This window comes from Tasmannia lanceolata, unplaced genomic scaffold, assembly GCF_043159265.1.
Source record: "Tasmannia lanceolata isolate RefF3 unplaced genomic scaffold, GAP_Taslan_0.1 ptg000150l, whole genome shotgun sequence".
NCBI lineage: Eukaryota > Viridiplantae > Streptophyta > Magnoliopsida > Canellales > Winteraceae > Tasmannia > Tasmannia lanceolata.
This window is the reverse complement of record NW_027518826.1, coordinates 267501-272500: the sequence shown is the minus strand read 5'-3', so window position 1 is coordinate 272500 and position 5000 is coordinate 267501.

Sequence of the window (5000 nt, the reverse complement as noted above, 5' to 3'; positions counted from 1 at the left end):
CAGTCCTTGCACACTAGGCATGCTTGGGCGAGCTGATCCCGCATCAAGTCGACGGGTCTAGGCATTCTTGGGCGCAGATCCCGCATCGTCTCGTCGCGTCTGGGCGCAAACACGTCGCGTCTCGTTGCGTCTTCAGAAGTCGTCGCTAACAGCACCTTTGGTTGCCACTGGTGGTTAGGCTGGTTGGTTGCGCAAACCCTATAGGAGGGTGGCATGCTGGTGGGCGTTTTTGCCCGGATAGGCACTAGAATGTGCAGATTTTGGGCGTTTTTGCCTGGATAGGCTAAGGAATGGGCATGCTTTGGGCGTTTTTGCCCGGATAGGCACCGGAATGCTTGGCCTTGGCTTGTCCTAGCAAGGCATTGCTGGGTTGGGCTCCCTTGGCCTTTTGGGCGCCTTGGACGATGTCTTGCGAAGACCATGGGCACAAGGCCATGGCATATGGTGAGGAAAGGACCACGGTTGCCAAGGTTAGGCACCGGAATGCTTGGCCTTGGCTTGCCCTAGCAGGGCATTGCTGGGTTGGGCTCCCTTGGCCTTTTGGGCGCCTTGGACGATGTCTTGCGAAGACCATGGGCACAAGGCCATGGCATATGGTGAGGAAAGGACCACGGTTGCCAAGGTTAGGCACCGGAATGCTTGGCCTTGGCTTGCCAAAGCAGGGCATTGCTGGGTTGGGCTCCCTTGGCCTTCCGGGCGCCTTGGACACTGTCTTGGGAAGACCATGGGCACAAGGCCATGGCATATGGTGGGGAATGGACCACGGTTGCCAAGGCTAGGCATATAGAGAGGAATCGCATTTTTGCCCGGATAGGCACCGGAATGCTTGGCCTTGGCTTGCCATAGCAGGGCATTGCTGGGTTGGGCTCCCTTGGCCTTCCGGGGGCCTTGGACGCTGTCTTGGGAAGACCATGGGCACAAGGCCATGGCATATAGTGAGGAATGGACCACGGTTGGCAAGGCTAGGCATATAGAGAGGAATGGACCACGGTTGCCAAGGTTGCGCAAGTTTTGGGCATTTTTTGCCCGGATATGCCCAAGTATGCCCCGATAGGCCCGTTACGCCCCGGTATGAACGCGTATGCCCGGATAGACTCGGTATGCCTTGGGATACATGCGTATGCCCCGATAGGCTTGGTACGCCCCGATATGCGCACGTGTGCCCCAGTAGGGCTCGGTATGCCCCGGTATGTACGCGTGTGCCCCGATAGGCCCGGTATGCCCTGATAGGCCCGGTATGCCCCGATATGCACACGTGTGCCCCAATAGGGGTCGGTATGCCCCGGTAGGTACGCGTGTGCCCCGTAATGCACGTTTCGCAGATCTCCCCGCATGTCCCGCCCCTATATGTAATACTTACTTACTTACTTACTTTCTTTCTTGCTTGCTTGCTTGCTTGCAATGGTTGGGAGTGCCCGGCATGCCCCGCTGCAGAGACCAAGGGCGCAATGACTTGGCACCGCGGATGCCGGGACTCCGGCACTTCCCGTGGCACTGATGGTTGGTTCCAAAGACAAAAGGCCGTGCAAGGCCACCGCACCGCGGATGATTTTGCTCGTGCTGGCGCCGTTGTGTGGCCAAAGAACATGCGCGAATGCTCGTGTCGGAAGGGTTGGTGTCCTGGCCCCGCGGGTGTCACGAATGCTCGGTTGCGAAGACCATGGGACCAGAGCCATGGCACGTCGGATGATGGCTCCAGCTGGCGCCCCGGCACTTTCTGTGGCATTGATGCTCGGTTTCAAAGACAAACGTGCGCAGTGCCAGGGGACCGCGGATGACTGCTCGTGCTGGCCCCGTTGGGCGGCATTGATGGTCGGTTGCAAAGAAAATGCGCGATTGCTCGTGTCGGGGCCCGGCAAGCCAAGGCCAAGCGAGCCATGGCACGTCGGATGATGGCTCCAGCTGGCGCCCCGGCACTTTCTGTGGCATTGATGCTCGGTTTCAAAGACAAACGTGCGCAGGGCCAGGGGACCGCGGATGACTGCTCGTGCTGGCCCCGTTGGGCGGCATTGATGGTCGGTTGCAAAGAAAATGCGCGATTGCTCGTGTCGGGGCCTGGCAAGCCAAGGCCAAGCGAGCCATGGCAACGCGGATGATGGCTCGCTAGTGCTGGCGCCGTGCACAGTGGCCTCGCACACTCGCCCTGCACGCTTCCCTTGCACGCAGCCTTGCACACTAGCCTCGCATGCGAGCCTTGCACCCTAGCCATGCAAACTAGCCTTGCACGGTAGCCATGCACACAAGCCGTGCACATTAGCCATGCGCACAAGCCCCGCACACTAGCCTTGCGCACAACCCTTGCACACAAGCCATGCACTCGAGCAATGCACACAAGCCTTGCACTCAAGCAATGCACACAAGCCCTGGACACTAGCCTTGCACACGGGCCTGGCACACAAGCCTTGGGCACTAGCCTTGCGCACTAGCGTTCCACATGAGCCTTGCACACTAGCCTTGGACACTAGCCTTGCACACAGGCCTTGCACACTAGGCATGCTTGGGCGAGCTGATCCCGCATCAAGTCGACGGGTCTAGGCATTCTTGGGCGCAGATCCCGCATCGTCTCGTCGCGTCTGGGCGCAAACACGTCGCGTCTCGTTGCGTCTTCAGAAGTCGTCGCTAACAGCACCTTTGGTTGCCACTGGTGGTTAGGCTGGTTGGTTGCGCAAACCCTATAGGAGGGTGGCATGCTGGTGGGCGTTTTTGCCCGGATAGGCACTAGAATGTGCAGATTTTGGGCGTTTTTGCCTGGATAGGCTAAGGAATGGGCATGCTTTGGGCGTTTTTGCCCGGATAGGCACCGGAATGCTTGGCCTTGGCTTGTCCTAGCAAGGCATTGCTGGGTTGGGCTCCCTTGGCCTTTTGGGCGCCTTGGACGATGTCTTGCGAAGACCATGGGCACAAGGCCATGGCATATGGTGAGGAAAGGACCACGGTTGCCAAGGTTAGGCACCGGAATGCTTGGCCTTGGCTTGCCAAAGCAGGGCATTGCTGGGTTGGGCTCCCTTGGCCTTCCGGGCGCCTTGGACACTGTCTTGGGAAGACCATGGGCACAAGGCCATGGCATATGGTGGGGAATGGACCACGGTTGCCAAGGCTAGGCATATAGAGAGGAATTGCATTTTTGCCCGGATAGGCACCGGAATGCTTGGCCTTGGCTTGCCATAGCAGGGCATTGCTGGGTTGGGCTCCCTTGGCCTTCCGGGGGCCTTGGACGCTGTCTTGGGAAGACCATGGGCACAAGGCCATGGCATATAGTGAGGAATGGACCACGGTTGGCAAGGCTAGGCATATAGAGAGGAATGGACCACGGTTGCCAAGGTTGCGCAAGTTTTGGGCATTTTTTGCCCGGATATGCCCAAGTATGCCCCGATAGGCCCGTTACGCCCCGGTATGAACGCGTATGCCCGGATTGACTCGGTATGCCTTGGGATACATGCGTATGCCCCGATAGGCTTGGTACGCCCCGATATGCGCACGTGTGCCCCAGTAGGGCTCGGTATGCCCCGGTATGTACGCGTGTGCCCCGATAGGCCCGGTATGCCCCGATATGCACACGTGTGCCCCAATAGGGGTCGGTATGCCCCGGTAGGTACGCGTGTGCCCCGTAATGCACGTTTCGCAGATCTCCCCGCATGTCCCGCCCCTATATGTAATACTTACTTACTTACTTACTTTCTTTCTTGCTTGCTTGCTTGCTTGCAATGGTTGGGAGTGCCCGGCATGCCCCGCTGCAGAGACCAAGGGCGCAATGACTTGGCACCGCGGATGCCGGGACTCCGGCACTTCCCGTGGCACTGATGGTTGGTTCCAAAGACAAAAGGCCGTGCAAGGCCACCGCACCGCGGATGATTTTGCTCGTGCTGGCGCCGTTGTGTGGCCAAAGAACATGCGCGAATGCTCGTGTCGGAAGGGTTGGTGTCCTGGCCCCGCGGGTGTCACGAATGCTCGGTTGCGAAGACCATGGGACCAGAGCCATGGCACGTCGGATGATGGCTCCAGCTGGCGCCCCGGCACTTTCTGTGGCATTGATGCTCGGTTTCAAAGACAAACGTGCGCAGGGCCAGGGGACCGCGGATGACTGCTCGTGCTGGCCCCGTTGGGCGGCATTGATGGTCGGTTGCAAAGAAAATGCGCGATTGCTCGTGTCGGGGCCTGGCAAGCCAAGGCCAAGCGAGCCATGGCAACGCGGATGATGGCTCCAGCTGGCGCCCCGGCACTTTCTGTGGCATTGATGCTCGGTTTCGAAGACAAACGTGCGCAGGGCCAGGGGACCGCGGAGGACTGCTCGTGCTGGCCCCGTTGGGCGGCATTGATGGTGTGTTGCAGAGAGCATGTGCGATTGCAAGTGTCGGCCGGGTTTGGGTTCCCTTGGGCTTTCGGGTGCCTTGGACGCTGTCTTGCGAAGACCATGGGCACAAGGCCCCGTCCTGGCCCCTTGTTCGATTCGCTCTCGTCTTGCGCTTGCTTCCAAGGTCCTCCATGACCTTCCCCATGGCCTTGCTAGATCCCCCCCATGACGCATGACCTCTGTCCGTTGATTGGTTTTGAGTGCACACCATGCCCGGCTTGGCACCGTGTTGTCGCGTGAGTGGCATTTGGATCGTGCATGCTGGTGGGCTACCTGCCAATGCGCACAAGCCTTGCACACTAGCCTTGCGCACGAGCCTTGCACAAAAGCCTTGGACACAAGCCTTGCGCACAAGCCATGCGCACAAGCCTTGGACGCTAGCCTTGCACACAAGCCATGCATACAAGCCTTGCTCACAAGCCTTGGGCACTGGCCCATCGCAGTAGCCTTGCACACAAGCCTTGCGCACTAGCTTTGGGCACGAGCCTTGCGCACTTGCCTTGGGCACTAGCCTTGCACACAACCCTTGGGAACTAGCCTTGCGCACCAGCCTTGCCCACAAGCCTTGCACACCAGCCTTGCACACTAGCCTTGCATACAAGCCTTGCACACTAGCCTTGCACACAGGCCATGCTCACTAGCCTTGGGC